Source organism: Microcebus murinus, chromosome 1, assembly GCF_040939455.1.
Source record: "Microcebus murinus isolate Inina chromosome 1, M.murinus_Inina_mat1.0, whole genome shotgun sequence".
In the NCBI taxonomy this organism is placed as follows: domain Eukaryota; kingdom Metazoa; phylum Chordata; class Mammalia; order Primates; family Cheirogaleidae; genus Microcebus; species Microcebus murinus.
In genome coordinates, this window is record NC_134104.1 from 151496806 (window position 1) to 151520889 (window position 24084).

Below are 24084 nucleotides of genomic sequence, written 5' to 3' on the forward strand. Positions count from 1 at the left end.
ACAAAAAACCTTTTATAATGATCAAGAGTTTCTGGTAGAGAAAAAGGTTACTCTCTAGGTTAAAATAAATCACACCTAGTGATCTGAATGGTAATGGTTTATGTAGAGCAGTGTTTTTAAAAAATTCCATTATGGTCTTTTAAATGAATTTAAAGAGAGCTGCATGAACACATGCTCTCATGGGTTACTATTTAATGAATGTGTGTTTGTGTGTGTATTTTTCATAGGAGCGCCACAGAATTCAGACCACCAGAGAAAGATTATATACACCATAGTCCTCCCCAGAGATTCAGTGCCAACTCCACCTACAATAAACAAAAGGCCACGCAGAGACAGTGCCACTAAAGTGTGTGTGTGTGTGGGGGGGGTGTTACTGCCTGCTCACTTAAAAATCCCCTTTTCAAGGCATGCCATCTCTCTGCTCAGGAGGTAGTCAGCCCAGCATCACTCTAATGCTTTCCTTCCTTACAATCTCTGTGGAAAGTTTCTTCTATCCTCGAGACCTCAGAAAGATCTATGTACTGCTTACTATGCTAAATGTATTATTGCCGTGTTAAGTCGTTACACATTCCTTCCATGTGCGACACATCAGTGCTGTGGTTCGAAGACAAAGGTAATGTGCCTTCCATAAAACAGGCACAAAGACACCAAACACACTCCATACCTACATGCTAATTTTTTCCCCATAAGCTTAACAATCACATTCCGACTTGTATCTGCTACCATTACCCTTAAAAATCCATCCTCATACCATCTGCAAAACATCAATTCTGTGATTACTTTTCAGCAGACGATAAAGGCATTTCAAAAATTTTCGTGGTAAATATACAAAATAAAAACAACATATTGCCTAGTAAATGTTCTGTCTTCTTGTTTTTACTTAATCACTCCAACATGAATACGATGCCGCCAGGAAAAGCTTGTTTAGGAATGGAAGCAGAGGAAAAGCTTTTTGGTCCCCTTTCATGCTGGTTACTTACAAGTTATCGATCTGGGGTGGTTTCTCTCTTGCTCTTTTACTCAGAGGCAGAGGCTTCATTATTCTCACCCTAATGGCTGTCACTTTTACCCACAGATTAAATCATACATATATATATATATATGCATATGATGTTCACCTATTTTATATATAAATTGGCAGTATATTAAAAATATAGTGAATCATTTTTTTTAAATGATGGCAACATATCAAATAGAATATACAGTAAATTTACAGAAAACATAAACCCTGGACAAATGTTACTATACTTTATTCATTCTTATAGGCAGCTTCTTCCCCCTAAAATATAATAAATGCATATATTTTCTACAGTTTAAAATCAGAGTGGTACTTTACATAGTAAAATTTCTATTATTGGTAGATCAACTATTTCCATAATGGAAATTTATAATGATTTAATCGTCAACAATATAAACATCTTTTGTTAGAAGCACATTTTACATTGATTAGAGTCAGTTGGGCTGGGCAAGCTTTTAAAGTACTGAAACTAAAAATAGGTTTATCAGGATCTGTAAAGATATTTTTGCTAAGTGTTCACTGGCCTAAAAATATCCTTTAAAAACAATTTAGATTATTTGGCTGAGAGGTTCATATGCACATATCGACCCAGAGGCTGTGATTTCCTGTATGACAGAGTATCCGACCGAATTAGTAACACAATCCAGGTCAAGTTTACAGGCATGACAGAGTTCCCGAAAAATGTAAGAGTCTGTGGAGATGTTTCTTAACGATGGTGGTGCGAATGGATGAATGGGGAGAGGGCTGGGAAGTATGGGAAGGTGAAAACCAAAGTTGAAGAATAAAATAAGGATACAGAAAATACAGTTGAAGTGATGCTTCTTTGCTCACCGTAGTATCCTTTGTAATGAAAAGGCAACACTGATTTTCATGTACCTTAATGGGAATGTATCAATGACTGTTCCACAGACACGACATCAATCCTAGAACCACCCCAAAACTGAAACCACACACCACACTGGCCAATCTTCACAACACACCACAGAAGTAGTTACTTGTCAATTTACAAAAAAAAAAAAAAAAAGCTGTGTGCTTTATAAACACATACTTATTTTAGTGGCTCCTGGGGGTGGGGTGGTGGGATTCCATTCCTAATTAGCTTTCTGTAACACAGAAGTCAACGGTCACTAGCTAGAAAATGATGGGGGGGGGGCGCGGGCAGGCACGACCACCTTTGTCTTTCATCCCTAGCAATGAACGTGCCAGGGAAGTGCAGACGGCTTCCATGAATCCAAGGTTGCCTGATTACTAAAATAAAACACACTTTGCACATAAATCAATAAATCAGCCTGCGATGGCAAGACGGCCAGCCGCTTACTAGACAGAATGAATATGCATGGGCACCACCTCCTAGGAGAGCCTCCGTCCCCGGACTGGATCGCGAAATGCAAAGGGGCAGTTCCAGGCCGGCGGCCGGCGGAGCCCGGAGCGATGACACGCGACACGCCGCCCCCAGAGGAAAACGCCCACGAGGAAGTCAGGGGCGGGGGCGACCTCGGCGCGAAGGCGCTCCGGTGAGTGCGAGGACGCCGCGGCTCACCTTGGGGAAGGGAGGCGCAGGCGGCGGGCAGCCGCTCGGTCCGTCCCCTGTCCCCTGTCCCCGTGCGGCACGGGGCCGGCGCGAGCGCACAGGGGCAGCCGGTGCCAGCCGGCGAGGACCGCGGCCGTGCCCACCCTGGGAGCACGACTCGCCACTTACCCTGTCGGCGGCGTCGTCGGGAGACGGTAGCGGCTCCGTTAGGTCGAGGAGAAGCCCTCTTTCTTTTTTGCCATATGGAAATTCCAAGTTCCAACAAACCCGAGGCAGCAGCGGCTGCCTGGCGGAGCGGAGCCGAGCCGCACTCCGCCCCCAGCCGCCGCCACGCGCCTCGCCAGCCCCCAACTTGCTGCGGCGGGGGCCAAAAATCAATCCCCAGCCCGAGCGCAGCGCTGGGGCGCGCAGGCAGACAAAGACTGCCTACCCCGGCAGGGCCCGAGTCCGGCTTTGCTTTCAGAGCGGTAACCTGCAAGTGGCATTACGATAAAGGGCTCCTGCACGTTGTTTTTCTCCAGAGGTTTCTTTCATGACACCTGGGATACTTAAGTCCTGACACTGTCCCAGACACTATCCCATGACAGTGGGGCAGTCATGCCCCATGGTTCTCCAAAAAGCAGTCCCACCCTTCCTGTGCCAGACCAGAGAGTGCCTGGCAGTCTCCTGCCCACCCCTCCCCCGTGTTCTTTCCTGACACAGCCACCCTTCGGGCAGCCAGTCCCCAAAGACCTTCCCTGCCACAGAGCAGCCTTTAAAAGCCCCTTGGGTTTGGGGGGGGGGTGGAAGGGGGGGGAGGAGGGAGGGAGGGAGGGAAGAACGGAAGGAAGAAAGGGAGGAAGAATCTAGGTTTAGTCCATTCAGAGGTACCATGGTTATTAGTATCAATCAAATATTGCTGCTTTTAGTTCCAAGATAAACTGTTTTACTAAATGGATGAAAAATTAGAGAGAAAAAGAAAAGTCTTGAGCTAGGTGGTTTGCTCTGAATACACTTCGAGCAGGAGAAATACAATGTGTGACTGTGCAGTGCTCTTTGGCTGGTGGGTCATGTAACCCCTGAGATGGGCCCAGACCACCTAGGTTTGTCACACCCCAAACACGCAGCAAGGCCTGCCAGGTGGGTGACTGAAGCAACCCGTGCCACACAGCCTTATGTGAGATTCAGTGCTATTTGCTGGAAAATATATTCAATTCTATTAAGAACTCACTACTTTTGGAATCCATGATAGATAAATCTGCGGAGGCTGGCCCCGGGTGGGGGAATAGCTGGCTTCCAACTTGCTCAACACTCAAGGTCTTCCACACCTGGAATCAGGGCAGGCCACGTAAGCTCAATAGGCTCTGGTTCTTCAGTAAGTCTTCCAGTTCTTGGTCCAGCAACTGATTGTTAAGAGACCTTTGTAGTTAACATATAATCCTGTTATGTTATCACATGCCTGTTGTGAATTTTAATTATTTTAACTAATTACCTTTTTCTATTTCTTATTCAATCATAACTATATGTGTTCTTCAAAAGCAATAAAACACCATTAGTAAAATTACCATTTTTCAATACATTAGACTGGCCTTTCTTACCATGATTCTCAATCAGTTAGAATTCATGGTACAGTAAGTATAGATGTTACAACTGAAAACACAAATGAGAGAAAAATTGGAGGTTTCGCTAGAACCTCAGAATACAGTCCCAATGCTTTCTCTTCTTCATCCATGGTATGGCACACAGAAGGGTGGGATAAAATGTGATAAAGTTTCAGAATAATGGATATTTGTAGAAAGACACATATACTTTACAACAGCCAGTATGCTTTTTTTTTTTTAATTGGCTTTTAATGAGCAGCTGCAAAAAGTTCAACAACAAGCTATTAACCACTTCAGGGTCTGCTTTATGAGAAATGTGATCTGCCTGCATAACCCGGAGCCCTGCAAATTCCAGTAAACTAGGGGCAATCCAGTTTTAAAAATAAATCAATATGCCAAAGTAATTGCATTGGGACATGTATGTCCTGGTAGGTAAGGGTGGTGGGGAGGGGGAATCATACTGAGATGCACCTTGTATACAGAGAGAGAGCTGCAGCTGTTTTCTCGGTTTTACCGAAAGAATGAAAAATGTCATTAGTTCTTTCAAGACAAATGCAAGCAACTGGCTTTGTTGCTGTGTCTCCCTCCCTCCCTCCCTCCCTCCTTCCACGGCTTTAGAGAAAGGCTGCCTTAAGATTGTAGCAGCAATGGAATCACAGGGTCTGGCTACATTAGCAGAATCACAGACAGCACCAGGGTGATGTCTTCGCTCTCTAGCTCTCTAATTATTTACCCAGATCAAGCCTGACTGCTGGAAAATCAGCTCTCTCCAGGAGGTGACGGAGCTGAAAGGTTCTTTTCACTGAGAAATGATGGGCTGGTGGCTGGCATGGAGCCTACGGGCCCTTGTGGGCAGTGTCATGAAATAAACACCCAGGACCACACCATTCTCCTCGGTCGTTCCCAGGAAAGGTATTGGCCAGTTTTTAAAAATTAGGCAAGAAGAGCCTATCTGTGATGCAGAGAACACACAAAGATTGAAGCCCTGGAAGACACTGTTCTTAAAATTAATTTTGTGAAATGAGGGAAGGAGGCCCGCTGAGATTGTTGGTATTTTATAGCTGGAGCATCCGTTTAAAGTCCCTATATGCAGACAAAGCAGATTGCTTCATTGTTCCCACTTACGGGTGCTGTTTTCTCATGCGAGTCTCCTGAAAACAGAAAATGTTCAGGAAACATTTACGTTCTGATTTGCTCCCATTCTTACAAAAACAGAAAGCCACCAGCACTCAGGCAGCTCACAAGCTCCTCTAACGCTCTGAGTCACTCCCCAAACTCTACAGAATAAAACATTTAGAAAAATCAATTTAAATCAATCGATATCATTTATATTTGCCTATTTTTTACAAGCTTTGTTTGAGGCCATGCTTAATTTAAATGCTTTCCACTTTCTTATTTGCTTTCCTAGGATGGCAAAACTACTGTCACACATATGCAAATTTTAAATTTATCAGGCCTGCGATGATAAGACAAGTCACCTTCAGATTCCTTTATTTTTCACCACTCACAAATGAACATGGCAGCCAGCGAGGATCTGGCGTGAATGTGTGGGTAAGGAACACCGCAGTGACAAGGTTCATCCAGTAAATACATGCTAGGCTTGGGGAGACAATATATGTGTTTTTGGTTAGGATTTCAAATGATGCTGTGTTTATTCTAAGATTAAAATCCATTCGTATTCTCCACATATACAGCTACCTCTTAATAGCACGTTTGAGGATTCTTTTTCCTGCCTCCTGATCAGGACTGGACTTCAAAATCTGCTAAGGCTGATTAGCTTGCTGATTTTTTTTTTTTTTTTAAGGGGAGTTAATACAGTTGTGTAGCTTGCTGATTTTTAAAAACAAATTTCCCTTTTTAAAAATCCCTCTTTTTTGGCCAACTGACATGCTAACTTAGAGCTTGAGAAGCTGTGGGATTTTATTCTAGCGTTCAACATCCAACCAAACCACTTCCTTCAAGTGCAACTGGGATTTGTAATATATTCATCAAGTTTCTATAATGAAATGTTTGCATCCATATTACAGCATCTACATTCAAAGAAAGGGGCTCAATATTATTTAGAAAGTAACTAATCTGAGTTTGCTGAAAGTCTACAGCTAGCTTCTTTTATTAGATACCACAGAAGCACATCAAGTATTCTATAGAACAAAGTATTAATAGAAGCATTAATAGAATTTTGAAGAGGGTATAAATTGAACCAGGTGGGACTATGGGGTCATCCCTGTATCCAGTATAAAAACCACTGCCCAGCTGTCTTGTGAAGCCATTTTGATATAGAAAAATTCACCTTACTGGGAGGAAAAAAAGAAAAAAACACCTCATCACATCCCATGTTAAAAAGTTGTTTTGTAGGAAAAAATAGAGTTTATATTAAATCACTACTTATCAGGAGAACATTTATTAATTATAAACAATTTCCTCTTTAATACTAAAAAATAATTAAATGGAATGTAAAGGAATTTCCCATTTCTAAGTGAAAACAAAAATCTCACCATTTTCATAGCCATTACATAGAGACAACAGCGTTCAAACATAGAAACGTTTTTTGCCCTCTACAGGAAAATGTTTATTGTAGTGATTAGCGTTAAAAAAGAAAAGAAAACCTCTTAGGATGTTAGGGGCATTTCTATTGCTCGTAGGATTTGCAGTTGCTTTAACATTTTGAGTTTTTTGTCTCAAATGTATCTAGCTCTACCCAGACCAAAATCACTGTTTTGTTCATCTGACTGCAGGGACAAGCTCCATTTTCCTTCTTGGGGCTCGCTAATGGTCCCTGAGCTGGAGGTTCCCCTTTTTATTTTTCACCCAACAGTACAAAATATAAAGTTATCAGAGCATTGGTCCATAACCTGAAAACAAATAGGCTAAGGCTGACTTGTCCAGCCTGGAAGAGGGTCAGTCAACTGGCTTTCTGGCTAACTTGGCCAGGAACTGCGGGATGGAGAGCCAGCACAATCAACAGCATGGGCGGAGGCCTGGGACTGTCAACCGGGGTAATCCTGGGGACCAGGGGGCCACATGGGACCGCTCAGCTCCCAGCCCAACGTCCTGTGTTTCCCCCCGGCCCAGATTCCCTCGATGCCCACTGCCGTGGCCCTGGCGCTAGTCATTGACTGTGTTGTGATCCTCACGTTATGAAGGCAGACCAGGTGGACCATGAGCGCTCTGTCTCTCGAGAGGAGTCACAAGACATTAATTATGAAAACCACCACTACCCTGCAGAGTTACAGGGTCAGAGCGGTTTAAGCCATTAAAGCATCAGCGTTTGAAAGGAAAACACCATAGACCTGAAGGAGGTTTGCATTTACACAAACTTGACATTTGTGGCACTACAGCAAGCTATGGTAGGTGGCAGTTCTATTTTGCAGAAGAGGCAAGGTGACTGGAAGGAAGTGACCCATCAAGTTCATGTCCAAGTCCAGAATTATGTCTACAGATTTCTGCGTGTTCTCCCTCAGGAGTCTGAAGCTCTGAATGTCCAGCTAATATCGGGATGGGGTTGTCCTGTGCTTAGGTGGTGACTCTGGAGGTGGGCTGGACGCAGGATGAGGGAGACGCAGGAGCCAGGGATGACAGCAGGGTTGGGGCTTACGCAGATGGCTGGCTGTGGCTCTGGTGCCTGGCAACTGCAGGAGAGACTTTCAGTCCCCTGAAATGTACCCACATCCTGGCTACCAGGAGGCTAAGAATCTCCCACAAGGGAGCAGCTGGGGCAGAGAGGGCAGGATGGGGTCCCTGAACCACACCCCTAGTTGTACCTAATGGCCTGAATCCTTGGGCCCCCCCGTCTGAAGCCTACCTTGTAGAAGTTAGGTGTGGCAGAGGTGGCGGTGACAAACCTGACTCAGCCCCAACTACCCGGCCAGCCTGCAGGGGACTTCGCTCCTCGGTGAGGCCTTAGTCTGCACGAGAGGAGCTTTACTTAAAAGGGACAAGAGCCGTGTTAGCAAGTGCCTTTCAAAAATATAGGGCTGTGCACAATGGCAGGTGGACAAATACCCCTCACCCCCCCCACCGGCAACCTCCGCCAGGCAGAGAGAACCAAAGGCAAAGGCAATGCATCAAGTACAAGCAAACATACAAAGAAGAGAATTGCTCTGATAGGACCAATCCAGCTTCCAGAACCGGGGCCAATTCCTGCCCTAATCTCATTCACCACGAAGCAACAGCACATGGAGAGAAAGCAGACGGAAGACAGCTCAGACCCTGCGTGGAACTCAGCATGGCATAAATAAATTAAATAAACAATAAATCACATAATCTCCCCGAATCCTGTGATGTGGCTGGCAGGGACCTTTTCTGATTTTAGGTGTGTACCTCACTAGAGCTGTCAACCATCTCGGCCCATATAAAACAGAGGGATTACTGCTGTCATTCACTGGATGAAAAATATCCCCAGCCATTTGTTCTGAATAGCCCTTTCCAGAAACCAGTCTTCTCTCATCAGTAACAACACTGAGCACCTACTATATGCCAGGCATTTGTCTCAGGGTGCTGCATGCACGCACTCATTCAGTCCTCGAGACTTCCCTATCAGGTAGTACACTATCTGACAGACTCAAAAACTGATGCACAGAGAGGCCAAGTAACTTACCCAAAAGCACACAGCATCGCGCAAGTAGCACAGCCAAGATCTGAAGCCAGGCCATCTGAACCCAAGCTCCACTGCTCTCATAAACAGCTACAGTTTGGGTTGTCCTGAGACAGAACACTTGATTATCATCTAAATTAAAAAGAAATTTAGGGTAGATATTCCACCAAAGCCAATATCCAGGGTTGACAGCGTATGGTTATATATTTTACAGAGACAGAAGTCTAACATTCAAACAAAAATCATTCTGAAAGTCTTTGGAACACTTTTAAAAATGATCTGCAGAGGCAGACATAAATCATTAGGAAGGAAACTTTTTCTCCTAATAGGAATAAAACCCTAAGGAAAAAAAAAAGTTAAGGAAATGACTTACTAATACGTGTGGAGGCAAGTGAAAGTGGGCCCTGGGGAGGCACATTACAGAAGCGTGGAGGCCCAGCTGGGAAGAGGCAGCTAGGAAATGAGCCGCCTGGAGCACACCCGAGCCTCTGACTACTTTCTTTTTCTTCTTCCACAGCTCATGACTCAGAATCACCAGGAACAGGGAGTGAGAAGGGCCCAGAAGCCTGGACTGAGGCAGCTTGGAGTCCAGGCCTCTGAGGCAACATGGCCAGGCTCTGTCTCTTTCTAGCTGTGTGATCTTGAGCCACTGGTCTGCCCTCTCTGAGCCAGTTCCTTCCTTTGCAAAATGATAACACTGCTACCTACTGCATAGGTGGTTATTAAAGTAAAATGAAAACATCCACATCAAGTGCTGAGCTCAGGAAATGCTACGGAGTGATAGTTAGCACCAGCAGAAATAATAAATAGTAGGAGTGGAGGCGGCCAACAATTCTCTTTATGGCCTGGATCATGATGCTTAAGGACCAGGTGGCCAATTCCGGTCCAGCATGAGGGATGGAGAGCACACTCACCTGGACAGCCCCAACTCAAATGCTATCCCCCTGAGCCCAAGCCAGCTGCAGGATGTGAACCGAATGGACCCCAGGCCCTGCCCAGCCCCTGCCCGCCCAAGGGTCCCTTGCGGCAGAGCAGGGACTGCAAACGGGAGGCCAGGAAGGAGAGACCTGACCTGGGGGAGAGGAGGGAGGAGCTGGGGGGCAGATGGGACCAGGTGAGCAAGGCTCCTCCTGCAGGTTGGGCTATCTTTAAAACTGCACCAGGGCTCTTTGAAGAAAACTCTTTCAGGCCGACGTGTGTGCACGACAGGTTCAGAGGGTGTTTGTGGGATCTCCTGGTCAGTTGATGGAGTGTTCGTGTCACCATCAGGGTTACAAGTCATTACGGCCCCTTCCATGCGGGCCTCTCACTTTCAATACTGTAACCTAAAATCATTAATGAACTCGAGCCTCTTTGGTGGCGTGTGTCGGTGGGAAGGGCCACCCCCCCACTGCCACACTGCCATGCCCTTCTGCAAAGCGTTCTCGGGCCTGGCCCGGCCTGTCACAGGCCTGTGGCCGTGAGGCAGCTACCCCACCTCCCCCAAGCCACAGACTTGGCGACAAAGACTCCGCCAGCCCGGGCGACCCTGCAGCCCGTGCCACTGCGCACTCCAGCACCCCCTCGGCAAACACGGTCCAGCCCTGGCTCCTGGCCCAGGCCCCCATGGTGCCTGGGGACAATGGATCCTCTCAGCGTGCCTCACATCCAGTGACCAAACACCCTTCTCAAGGCAAGGCCGCCTGGCCATTCTCAAGTACAGTACCTCCTATAAATAAAGACATAAATGATGCTAATGTGGACGATTGGGCCATTCTTGTGCATAAAAGGACCTCTCTGTGTGGGCCTGTTGTGAATTGTCCTTTTTCAGTGGCTTGACTGTCAGCCCAGAGACTGACAGCACAGTGGAGAAGAGCAGTTCCTCTGCCCGCCGGTGCTGGCCCAGTCCGTGGGGAGGTGCTCACAGTCGGGGCCACCCAGAGGCGTCCCCTCCTTCAGGCTTCAGAGCCCTGGGGCTGCTGAGGCCCAGGGCAGACCAGGGCAGGGGGCATCCCCAGTCCAGCACCTTGGGTGCTGCTGGCACTGGAGGGGCTGTGGCAGGGAGGAGCCTCGCCACGCTCTTCCCCTCCAAAGTCGCCAAAAGGTCTCTTGGCTGAGCGACAAGTTTGGACAAGCCACTGCTCTTCTTCACTGGGGCCGTGCTGCTGCTCGCCCACCGGGACAGCTCTCCTTTCCCGCCAAGCCGCAGGGGGATGGAAAACCTGCAGTGTGGCAACTGCTGGCCCCCGCCTGTGGGAGTGAGCCTCAGCGGTCCCCTCATCCAACTACGGGCACAGCAGCACAGGCCACCCGTGACAGCCACAGAGGTGCCACACCCCAGCCCAGCCAGCCTGAAGTGTCACTGGTGGCTCCGAGGTGACAAAGTCCCCAGACGGAGGTAGAATGAGGAAAGAGGCTGGGGGTAGCCCACCGGGGACTGCAGTGCACCGAGGATGGACCCTCAGAGCCTGCACATGGCAAGGCAGTCCGAGAACTGGCGCTCTGGTCTCTGCCTGCCCCACCCCCGTGCCTGTCCCACACTGAAATACTTGACATACTTGCAGTTCCTTCTCAGCCTCTGCGTAAGTAAGTCCACACAGGCCTCTAAGGCCTGGCTGGGCCTCTAAGGCCTCCTCTCCCTGTCTCCATCAGGACTGAGCTCTGGCAACAGCTCCGCCCTGGCCCAGCGAGTGAGGCCCTCCCGACAGTCCCCTCTACTGACCAGCTTCCCTCTCCCCCCAGGGGACAGCGGAGCAGAGCCAGTGGCCTTCACCTCCACGGACCTGTCCAGAGCGAGGGCCTGGCCGCCCAGGGTTCCCTGAAGGATCTCCTGGGGAGGGGGCGGCTCGGAGGGTCTGGCTCCGCTGTCTGAGGCCCTCCTCGCAGCAGCAGCCCAAGAAGGGGGTTCACGGGGTCCCACCAGGATGGCTCAAAGCAGAGATGCAGGACTAGCTGGACTGCGCTTCCTGAGTTGCCAAGGCAGGTGGGCTACTCGGGAGGCAGAGGGGACGGAGAGAGGGGGGCATGGGGAGAGGACAGCTTGGGGAGAGGACAGCGTGGGGAGCGCCACTGGCCTCCTTTCCCCTCCACTACTGATGCTCTCCAGCTGTGTCTGAAAGTTCTCATTCTTTCACAGAAGAAGGCGGTGGAGGAGAGTGTTTGCCAAAAGTGCCACCAAGGCACTGGGAGGCTGCTGAGCGCAGGTGTGTGCGGGAGGGTGGGGGCGGGAGGAGGGACGGCTCCGAGGAGTGTGGTGGGCGTGCTGTGCAGGGCGGGGGCAGCGAGAGCAGCAGCGGCAGGGTGGGGGCCAAGACGAGAGCGCAGCACGTCCACACTCGAGGAAACCCAAAGGCCTCCATCAGCGGCCAGCGTGTCCGGTCACGAGCCAGAGACAGCGCGGCAGGCGCCTCAGTGGGAACACGCGGTACCAGCAGGGCCTGCCAGAGGCCCTTCCCCAGGTGAGACCAAGGGTGAGTGCTGCCTGCAGGGGCGCTGGGGCGGGAGTGGCCCTGTGAGCCCCAACACGCACACAAGACGTGAGGAAAGAGATCCAAGGCCTAGAGGTACAGGAGGAAGTGGGGCCCTGGGAAGGAGGGGTTTGGCCCAAGCCATCAGAGGAAGCTTGCAGGGTGACCTGCAGACCAGAGCCTGAGGGAGACGCAGGTGAGTGTGCGGAGGAAGGCAGACGAGTGGCCAACCCCGCACTGCGGCCCGGGCTGCAGGGCACAGAGGGCCAGGCGAGCGGGCCCCGTGTGGCAGGAGGACAGGTGGCTAGAAGGCAGGCTTGGGCCAATGGGGGAGACGTGCGCTGTCCTGTCCTCACCAAGAAACCCTTCTGAGTTTTCAGTGGCACATGTCCTGTGGACTGGCCTACGCTGCGGCAGAGGGGGAAGGATCACTGGAGACAGGAGCCATCCAAGGCGGCAGAGACCAGCCTGTGCCTGAGATGAGGCAGCTGAAGGCAGCCGGCATCAGAGCGGCTAGACAGGCAGGGCACTGCAGGGGCGGAGGTGGCAGGACTCAGGAGGAGCACCAAGGTGTGTCCCCCGACTCCCAGGGAGAAGCGTGGCACAGGGAACAGCACCGGCTCGGGTTTGCCCACGTGGAAGGAGGAGATGCCCGGGGAGCTGGAGAGCAGGGTCTGGATGTGTCACTGCTGGAGACAAAGGCGTAGGGGCCACTGCCCGGGGGCAGGGCAGAAGTGATAAGACCCAAAGGAGGCAAGAAAGGAGGATGAGGGCAGGGACACTGAAACCCCGTGCCATGCCCAAGTGCACATAAGCTACGGGGGATGGACATCCCAACTGAAACGCTCACTGTGCATCCTAATGCTGCTGTTGATACCAACAGAAGCACTGGGGACTTCAACACCCATCAGTTGCAGGCCCGGCCCTGAGATTCTGAGTCATTCTGGAGAGAGACCCTGGCATGAGCATGTGGGGAAGGCCCACAGATAATCATAACAGTGAAAACAGAGTCAAGAGAACAGAGAGAAATGTTCTAAATCTACAAAGGAGACGCAGGACCAAGAATCTGGTTATTAATAATATTTTTTCTAAAGACTCTCCTGGGTAATTCTGAGGCATGGCCGGTGGGGAGGACCTCAGTTCTAGGGAGAAACGGTGGGGTGTAGGCTACGGGCCTCCTTAGCTCAGTGACCTGCCTCACCCACCTCAGTCCTCTGCACTCTGGGTCTGCCTCTCCTCAAACAGACACAAGGCTCCTGGGAGTGCTGGGCAGGATGGGGTCACCCTGGGCAGGACAAACCAGATGGTCCCAGCTGCAAGGCATTCTTTACCCCCTTCCATTACCCACGTACCTATTTTTAAAGTTACAGGACAAGACGGGCAGAAGAAACCAAGCTCCACCAAGAATAAGTGCACTTGCTTGAGGACTCTTGTGTTCTTAAACAGGCTCGAAAGCTTCACAGTCATGTCGAAGTCCAAAGACTCTCTACCGTTATGGGGAAAGACGTAGCTAGTAAGAGGTCTGCCTGTGGGTGAGTGAAGTGTGCAACTTCTCAGCGGGTCCTGCCGTGACTGAGGTTATTCAGTATGCTCAAGGTAAAATTCCTTCACACACAGGGGTCCCAACGCAAACCAGATGGTGAATCCCACCACGTGCAACGCAAGGTGTGTGGAAAGATGAAACGGTGGTGGAAAGATCTTTGAAGGGGCAAATCCAGACTTTCCTCCCTAAACCCCTTCTCCCAAGGCCAAAACTCTCTCTCTCTGCAAGCTCTTCAAAAATGCACTCAAAGCCGAACAAACCCGCCAAGACCTGGGGAGGTTCTGGGACAATTGAGACTGTCCAATGGGGCAATGAGTGAAAGAGCCGCAAAAATATCACGCGTTGTGTCCCCACTAGGAGGATTCAGTGCTATTTAAAAATGTAAAAGCAAAATCTCAACAAGAGCAACTGTGACTCCCAAGGCAGCTGCACGGCACCCACCACGCTGAGAGTGCACCGTGGTCAGCACTGACCAGCCTCCAATTCCTGCCCGCAGCTCACAGAGTCCACAAAGAGGACTTTATGGCAAAGCTGACTCCCTTCCCTGATTCTCCAAGGCCACGCTGTCCAACAAAGAGCCACTAGCCACGTGTGACTTTTCAAATTTACATTTTAATTAAAATTAAATAAGATTTAAAAATTTCAGTTTTGCAGTCACACTAGCCACATTTCAAAGTGCTCAGGAGCCACACGCAGCCAGTGGCACACAAGGGACAGCACAAATAAAGAACATTTCCATCACTGCAGAAGGTTCCGTCAGACAATACCGTTCACGAAACGGGCTCTACGAGGAGCCCAAACTGAAGAATGTTCAGTGATTTGGGCCACCATTAGTGGAATCCTTGGGCTATTACCAAAAAAAAGAAGAAAACCCTTGAATATAGCTGATTTTCCTGCATTTAGTAACATTTCCAAAGAACAAGCATCATCTCTATAAATGTTCGCCTTGTGCTGTTTTTGTTTTTTATTTTACCGGCAATTTAAATCCTTGCCTTACTTAGAGGGTGTTTGTCTGGCTGTTTACCTTAATCCTGCATCCCAGCTCTGCAAACACCGGGCCAAGGTTTATCTCCTAAAGGGACTCAGGAAGGCTAGAGCTTCATCCGGGCTTAAAATTCACGCTCCCAAAGTTATTCCCGGGGACTACATTCGAGTGCAAGAGCCCGGCAACGTGGGTCTGTAGTAGGTTTCTCATTTTGAAGTCTTATCTTCAACTCTGTAATCTTCTATTTTTAACAAAAAGAGAGAAAAATGATTTTGAAGAACTTATGAAGAAACACAGGTGCTTGCAGGAGTATAAAAAAGCATACCAACAAAATGATTATGAAGAGGGTGTGGCCACCTTGATGGAGAATAACACTGGCTATGACACTGGATTTTCAAATCCCTGGGAACAGAATTCATAGACCGCACACCTCCTCTGCTCGCGTGAAACAAAAAAATCCAGTCCATCGGCTATTGGGTTTGCATGTCACATGTCAGTGTGATCAAAGCACAGTCTGAAGGGGACCAAGGCCACAACAAGATGGAGGAAGAAACTGAACCTGAAAATGGGATCAACCATTTTCACTGCATTTTTTGACTTTTAAAAATCAGAATCTCATTCCTTCAACCAGCTCCCACCACACACCTCAAAACCAAAACACACACACCATCCATTACCTTTCCACCAAATTCCTACGTAATCATGGCGGATCTGCCTATCCGTAAGAAAATAACTTTTGCCACTGCATACATCTCAAACAAAAACTGAGCAGGGTAAATAGTCAAGCCTACTTCCTTTAATGTCACAGGACATTGGGACATGTCTAAACATTAGGTTTCCACTTAAACAAGAATAGTTTAGGCTTCTTTGAAATGGCATATACATTAAAGCATAATAAGGATAACATCATAATATACTAATAAGTATGTCATATACTTATATAATATACATATATTAATATATTAATAAGCATAATAATATAATAATAGGTCACCTGGCTGTGACCCCAAGTGATCCCCCTCTCATTCAAGGGGTATATACTCTTAAAAGGCACTTGGAGGTGCACTAAAAGTTTTTTCTGTGTTACAATATTTCCTTTAATGAAACTAACTTACATTAAGCTCAGCAGTTATGTATGTAAGGTATAAAGTGACTTGTTGGTTTTCTCTTAGCAAGCAATTACACCTGAAAATAAACTTTTTATTAAATGTAAAGTTAAAATGATTACAAGTAATACATACCAAACTAGTACTTCACTGAAAAGTGAAATAGTATATCTCGTTTTCTTTACCTAGATGTGTTTTTTATTAAAGTGAAAAAAATCACAATGTGTTTTTTTTGTTAAAAAAAAATCTTATCCTTAATCCATGACGTCAGCCTAGATCTTATTTAAATCACTGTTGGAAGTAAAGGTAGTCCCACTTCTGTGCTTCTATTAAATGAACGTAATTTTAAATATGCTGCATCTAATGGAAACAGTTTCTGAAAAGGTAGCAGTCGCAAGAAAATAAAAATACAAGAGTTCCAGTTATTTCCTAATCTGGCTTTGACATACATAAAAATAAAACCCTAGGAATTATAATGCCCATTTCTGTGAAACAGCTACAAATTCAACTCTATTTCAAAATTTATGCTAAATATTTTCTTAAATGATGTAAAAGATTTACAAAGAACTTGGTGAGTATACTTATGTTGTTTTTAATTCTACTGGTAAGATTTATAAAAAAAAAATATGTACCTAAAATTGTTCTATTGGTCTTTAAATATTCTCACCCATAAGACGTTAAGGACTGGTGAGAAAGCAATTTATTAAAAGTGTGTATTTATATTACCAAACCAAGTATTATAATAACAAAAGATAATCTTTAATATTTTTTAATCAGAAAATAGTTCATGTAATTTCTACTTAGTTCATATTACTCTTTCTCCCTTCTATTTATTAAAATAAATTAGTAAAACTATCCAAAATTTAAGACAGCAGCAAGGCCTATAAATGCAGGTTGCAGACTCAAATATCCCTGGGAATTTTTTCTTCCCAATTTCCTTTTTTCTGGGATTTAATTTTTCCCATTTATTGGTGAGATCCAATAAGTCTCAGTTTTAACATTTGAAAATATATGTTTCTCTATAGGTTAAAATTAATGAAGCTTATTCAAATAGCTAATTCTGAGTTTAAAGTTCTTGTATAACCTATCTTTTGCTAAAATCTCAACAGCATAATTTCCCAAGCTTAAGCTGTCAAATTTGATTGCCTCTTTGTGCAAAAAGCCATATGCTACAAATAGTTTCTAATTGGTACAAAACTGTTGGTACATATTGGTACATATATAAGAGAATATAAGATTTTACTTCTAAATGATATTACTAAAACATGTAGCTGTCCTATAATTATATATTGTCAAACTTCGGCAAATTATTATTGTCAAATAATTCTATTTCCTCAGCTTTACATTCCCTCTTACTGCTAATCAGAAACCTTTAAATAACAAATCAGAAGCATTTCAGCAAAGCAAATGCAAAAGCTCTTGCTACGGAAAAAAAGTAGGCATGATGGGGCTTGATGACATGTCTTTTATATCTTAATAGCCTCACTTGTCCTATTTTGCACTCTTTGAGGTAAGTAGATTCCTCTAGCTAACGGATATAACCTGAGGCTATAAGAGTGAAAATTCTTGCATAATGTACTTTAAAAAATCTTGAATATTGCACAGGAACTAGAAGAGACATTTGTCCAGGGTATGATTTTTTTTTTTTTTTTTTTGCCATAAAAAAGGCAAATTAGAGCCCAATTAGCAAAGAGCCCGTTGACTTTATCCGCTTTCAGGAGACAAAGCACTGCTGGTGGAAGCCGGGCTGCACCCCACCCAGCAGACTGGGAAATACAAAACATACCCTACACTGTGCTGGGGGGAAGCAGGGTTAAAGCTAAGACGATAGAGACCCCATGTTCCCAGACAACCAGCGGCAACCGAGTCAGCTATCAAGCCAGCTACATAAAGTAACCAAAAACATCACATTCCCAGAAACACCTACCATCATAGTCACTGCTCTATCAGGAAAACTGATTTTAAAAAATTAAATATAAAACTCTGAAAGTGAGATTCCTTCCCTTATCATTCAATGGGAAAGTTAAAAAGAAAGAAAAAAAAAAGATCTGGCTTTCTTAACGCATGGCTACTCCTCTGCTCAGTTGTTCTTAAAAATAATTTATGTAAAGCAGACTTTTCTCTAAATATACCGTGCTCTCCCATATACACATTGAAAATGATATTTGCATACAGTGAGTGTATGCACTGATACACACATGGTAAAAATTTAAAAAATATGGACTGCATAAATCAGTAGCTGATTTTAAATACACACCAACTTAAACAGATTTGTTTGCAATTTCTGAATTTCTCAGGTAGAAAAGATCTTTCTTGCTGGCTGTGGTTCCAGAAGATGTTTGTATTCTATAGAGTGTACAAAAAGGCTTCCCATATAAACAAAGAAAGAAAGGTCCCAGGATCTTGATATCCTAACCTTGCCTTTGCTATTAAACATCCACCCAAAGAATGTGACGGAGACCAGCAAAATCACTCTGTCATGCTACAGTAAACGTGGTATTTTGTGTGCTGCCCAAGACATTTTTTCTCATGAATATAAGTTGCCTGCCATTTATTATGAGATTTTTCCCCGATTGACACCCCATTATGTATATTCAGTCAAGCTCAAACGAGATTTCAAGTGATCAATATACTATTTGTGCTGCAAGTCTATTAGCAGCTCTAGCAATAAACTCTTCAGAGAAGCAAAAATGGAAGTGATATTTAGTGAACTGAATTACATGAAAAACCATGTTTTGGGCAAAGGGGCAGAGACAGGAAGGCAGAAAAGCAAGGGACAAGAGATGGTAGAGATGTTGTTCCTAATAAAAATCAGCCTTCTAGAACCTGACCACTGATGAAATGCATTAAATGCCTAAGAAGTTTGCAAAAATATCTTAAATTACATGTTGATATCTCTAAAGAAGCAGGGAGGGGTCTAAACATGCACTAGATCCCTTTGAGAGAACAGACCGTTTCCTTCTTAAAGAGCTATTCTAGGAAGCACTTGATATCCATCAAACGGAGACTGCGGACCCAGCCCCGGGGAAATCTGTAAAATCCCTCACCATGCAATCTCCCTGTGTGAAATGGCCATGGCTGCATATATACTTTAACACTTTCCACTTTGTAACTTACATGTACCAGATCCTAACAGCATGACCTCCAGCAGCATTTTGGTTAACGTATGTGGTGGGAAAGGTAGCTCAACAGTAGCCATAGGATTTTATCTGGCCCCAAAGAACTCTGCCCCTGAGACTGGATGTGTCTACAGATCCAACTGACTGAGCCAGGAGAAGATCAGAACAGGCAGGGCCACCCAGAAAGATATGACATCTGGGGAAATATCAATTCAGCATTACCTGGACACCAAAGGTTCATGTTCTATTACCGTGAAAAATAACATGGCAGGGAGGCTTAGAGAAGAACACCAATCTATGGCTGTGATGGTGGTCATCTAGGTTAGACATCTACCCTGCCCAAGGGGGACTCTTCTTTACAATGCTAGAATCTTGGGTAGAAGGAATGAAAAATGGGAAGAACTTCTCTGCATAGATCTCCAAAATTATTGGTATTTATTTAGTTTGCTGAACTTACATTTTGAACCACTCTCAGGCAGAAGAGCAGAGTCACTATCCATTGTATCAAAAGAACACCTGTAAGACCAAAATGTTTAGATTGTTAGCAGTCTTGACAGTTTCCAAATTCCATGAGTAGCAAAGAAGATGTACAGTAATTTGACCAAAGGAGATGCATCCTGAGCTACACGTGAATGGTAACTCTCTCTCATGTTTTTAGTTCTAAACCTAGAAGTGGACTACTTTTAAATTAGCAACCTAAGAGATGACACATTGCAACAAATGTACTTTACTTACTTGTAAAAACAATCATATTTGTTCACTGCTTCATCTTGATGGACCTACAAACCAAGACACTTAAACACAGCAGATTCAGAGCCCAATCTCTACTAGAGAAGAAACAAAAATCCTCCCTACTACCCAAGCCTCCTCAAAGTGAGGTACTAAATAATCCTAAATAGCAATTCTAGTTTGTGTAGGATGCATGTGTATGTGGCAAAATGTGCACACCAAAGCACATTCTTCAATTTTGCAGAGATGTTATGTGCAAGTATTTAATGTCACATAATTTTAAAGAAGGAGCAATTTCCAAATGGCTTTTTCAAAGGCTACTCTCTACTGCCTCCATCTAACACTCACGCACCCAAAAACATATGAATATATTAATTTTTAAATACTTAAAGCCAATGATATTACTAACCCTTCAACTCCATGTAATAAGTGGATTAGCAAACTGTATTTTCTTCAAATTCCTTGCAAAACACACATAACCCCCAAGTGGAAACACGTAGGCGCTTGGAGGCCAACTCTAAAATAAGTCAGACATCAGATGCCCCCTCCATCCTGAAATGCTGTCCAGTATCCTAAAAGGCACAATATACATTAACATCATCTCTTGTGGTAAAGAAAGAGATTTGTTGCCATTTGTGGGCTAATGCAGCCCAGGTGTTTATTCAGCCAGCATATTTCCTTCACTGGGAGGTGGGTGTTTTGAAATGCTCTTCATACAATGCTTTGTGCATATTTACCGTCTAACTCAAGGAAGTACTGTTCTAGAACCTTCTCACACTGTAATTAACTGTGCAAGTGGGCAGAGCTAACTTCCACAAAATAATCACTGCATATTTTAAGAAAAGACCCTCTTTGAAACCAGGCTGCCAGGGCGCTGGCCGGTGTTTGAGCAAAGCACCATAGATGTTCCTACCAATTTGATTCTCAAAGCCGCTGACGAAATCTATTTTGATTTTAGAATGACCTACAATCACAGGCAATTTACCTGATTGTGTGTTCTGGTGACTCTCAAAGGCTTCTAGGTGCTAGGATTTTCAGGTGTGGTTTGGAGATTTAAAAGAGGAAAAAGATGATATAAAAAAAAAAAGAAGAAGAAGAAAAAAAGCAGAAAGTAGCTCCAGCAGCTTTGAATTTACATTATTAGTTCAGAAGCAAAGAAGCTATTTTCACCTAGAGTACCCCCTTCAGACTGGAAGAACCACTGAGTTATTGCTAACTGGTCACTACGTTCAGATTTGGAAATGCATTAATTCACTCTAGCCATTAGATGGAAAGTATCATTTTTCTCTTCTTTAAATGATTTATTTAACTTAAAAAATAGATGGTAACATCCAGTAGGTATCCTTCTGAATTTTTTGTTTTTAGAAAAAGCAAAGAAAAAAGCCTTTGTATCTTTCTTCCTCTTGGTCAGACTCGCTGTCTGCAGTAGATGATGCGGGAAAGCATAGCTATAATAATGAATTGTGAATTTATAATGCCTCTTTCTTCAGAGGAGCTCAAAACATTTTCTTTTCCATAGGTCTGAAATAAGATTTGAAATCTTGCCTCATTGCAGAAATGGCCTTCCTCTAATCTGACGTGACATGACTGGTTTCTGTTTGAAGGACCAAGCAGTAAAAGGTAAACTCATTCATCTGTTTCTTGCTCTAATTATGTCTCTCTGTTCTGAGATGCCAGGTGCTGGTCTATCCCACAAGCTGGTTTATTCCATACATTGCCTAAAAATGAGCCGCCGCTTTCTAAAATACCTTACTTTTATAAAGAAATTGTATTAAGAACATCAGAGCAAAAATAACTCTTCTGGCTTCACGATCTGCTTTAATATTTGCTCCTTCCAATCATGTCTTTTAGCCTCGGGATCTTAAAATTTGGAAGCAGCTCTTGATTTATATCCCTTTTCTATCAAAATCAACCTCTCAAAGTTAAATAGGCATTTTAACAAGCTGACAGGTGAAACGAAATAGTGCTTTCCAAGACCTACCTATGGATTAAAGCCTACCTTCCAAATGTTAGTGATTATTTAAATAAAGAAAGGTAACATCCAAGCCTAGATACGGCCTCTCCCTGCACCACTGCAACTGTCGGATTCCTTTCCTGGTCTTTCATGCAGATGCTCAGAAACAGGGTGGGGCTCCCTGCTCTTACATGCAACATTAAGGGAGTCCGTGCTGTAAAGAAAACTCAATTAATCATTCGTGTTCCCGTTTTTCAGCAGACTTCACAAATACCTTTGAAATAGTCATGTTAAGAATGCCACTGTTTCTAATGTTAAGATTTAGATTAAAACCTTTGTGTCAAACCAAATGTGCTGTGCACAAGCATGGATGACAGGTATTGAAATGAAGGTGACAAGTCAAGGAATCGGGGGAAAAAAAACCTCCCTGAAGAAGACTTGTGAAAAGGAGACTACCTTCTCTGTTGATGGATGTCTCTGTTGATGCTTTAAGAAAAAAAAAATTTTTTTTTTTTTTTTTTTTTTTACAAGTACAGTTACAAGTAAAATTCAACCCTACTAAGCCATGCTGGTTCCCTAATGAGTCAGCAGGCCACTGAGCAGTTCAGACTGTGCAGCCCAGGGTAAATGAACAAGGGCTATCTTTGGACACACCCATTTTACTAATCCTGACTCTGATTTTTAAAAAATCATCTTTATGCTACTTGGTGTTTGACCTCAGAACTTGCATCAAAAACTGCATCCCTCCACCTCCACCAAAGAGGACTCAGGCTCCAGTGTGGAAGCACTACCCTTCAGCTCCTTTACTGAGTATAATCGGATTAGGGTTTATTTCTTCCTCAATGGGCAACTCTTGTTTCATTTTCTCTGCAGTCTGCGAGTTATCAGTTTGACATTCCCTTCAGTGGCATATGACAAATCAAATTGGCCTTCATTGCATTCATCAGAGGATGTTTTCTATTTCCCAGGACTGCTTCCCCCACTCCTTTTACAATCATGTACACACCAAGAAAAAAAATTATACATATGTCTTGGGGTTTTTTTGTTTTGGGGAGATTTTGTTGGTTTGTTTTGAGGGGCAGGGAGAGAGGGTAGTGAGGATGGCAAGAAGTAATGAATGGATACAACTCACCCTAAGGAAAGAAAAAAGCAACCGATAGCCATAAAGCTAAGGGCACAGTCTCAAAATACGATTTTAAATACCCGGTGCCTACCCCTTAAAAGTAAAGCATTCATCCTCAAATGCAGGTATTACTAGCTTTAAAAACTTTACAAAAATATGAAGTAAATTATTTTCCACGTCTTTTTGCATGATTCAGCACTTTTAATACTAATTTCTGCTAAGAAGCTAAAAGGTAAAAGGAGTATTGTCTGGGTGCCTTAATATCTCAAACACTCTTTGCCGAACCACCTGCACTTCTGCTACTACAGGGGCTTATCAGAAATGCTGGGGGTCACTGGTTTGCTGCCATAACATTCAGTGACCACCTCAGAGCAGCTCAATTTCCCTCTCCAGCGTCAAAGTGGCTTAGGGGGACAGAATGACCCACTGCAGAAGCTTAGCCCCACCACGGGACGACCCTCACCCAGGAGCCTCACGCAAATGCGTGCACACTCGAATGCACTAGTCTAAGCCCGTCAGCTGCGGCTACAAGCTCCCACCTGATGTGTCTTTTCAACCTTTGTCAAGTATCTCAAGACAAGAATTTCCTGAAGCCCTTCCCCCAAATCGAAGCTTCCGACCGAGCCTGCAACCTGCGGGAGCGGTAAGAGGCCAACGAGGCGAGAGACCCGCGACTCGCTCTACAAACTTGACCTGGGCACCGCACAGATTCACGTCCGCATCCGAGGACCCCGCACGTCCCCCGCACTGTCCCCGCTGCGTCCCACGCCTGCGGTGCGCACTCACCTGCCGGCAGGCAAGCCACCTGCCTCGGCGGTCCAGACTTGCGTCGCGACCTCCGCGGGGAGCCTCGGCGCTGGGTGCCCGGCGCGCCCTCCGGAGTGGCCGGGACGGCGGGCCGCCGCGGGGCAGGGCAGAGAGACGCCGGAGCGGCAGGAGGAGCACGCCCGGGCGGGTCCGCGCCGAGCCCGAGCGAGCGGGCGAGCCGGGCGGGAGGGGCCATTTGTAACCGAGCAGACGCTACCACCGCCCCTTACTCGCGGGGGGCGGGGGCGGTCAGGTGACGGCGGCCCACCCTCCGCAGCGAGCCGGGTGGTTCCTGCCCGGGAGGAGCCCCCTGGCGCGCTCTGATTGGAACTCCCGCCGCAGTGGCGGGGGAGGGGGGACACGTGACCGCCGGCCGGGCGGCCCGGCGCGCCCCAGCCGCGATGGGCACCCCACCTTCCTCCTGGAAAAGCCGGGGGACACAGGGAAGGCGGGGGAGCACGCGGGGCGCGGGAGCGCCTACCGGCCCCTTCAGCCGCAGTGCCGGTGATCCCGGCCGCCGAACTCGGGGAGGAAGGGCTCGCTCGCGCG

General features: G+C 45.9%; 1 long non-coding RNA gene across 1 annotated transcript in view; it reads right to left on the reverse strand.

Moving 5' to 3' along the window:
- LOC105874485 (uncharacterized) overlaps positions 1–23815 on the reverse strand; it is a 107139-nt gene extending 83324 nt beyond the window's left edge. The window contains exons 1-2 of the long non-coding RNA XR_001155508.3: positions 23515–23815; positions 19380–19438 (exon numbers count right to left, since the gene is read on the reverse strand). This is a non-coding gene — a long non-coding RNA (uncharacterized LOC105874485). The remainder of the gene's footprint in view (positions 1–19379; positions 19439–23514) is intronic.
- Between the last annotated feature and the right edge of the window lie 269 nt (positions 23816–24084).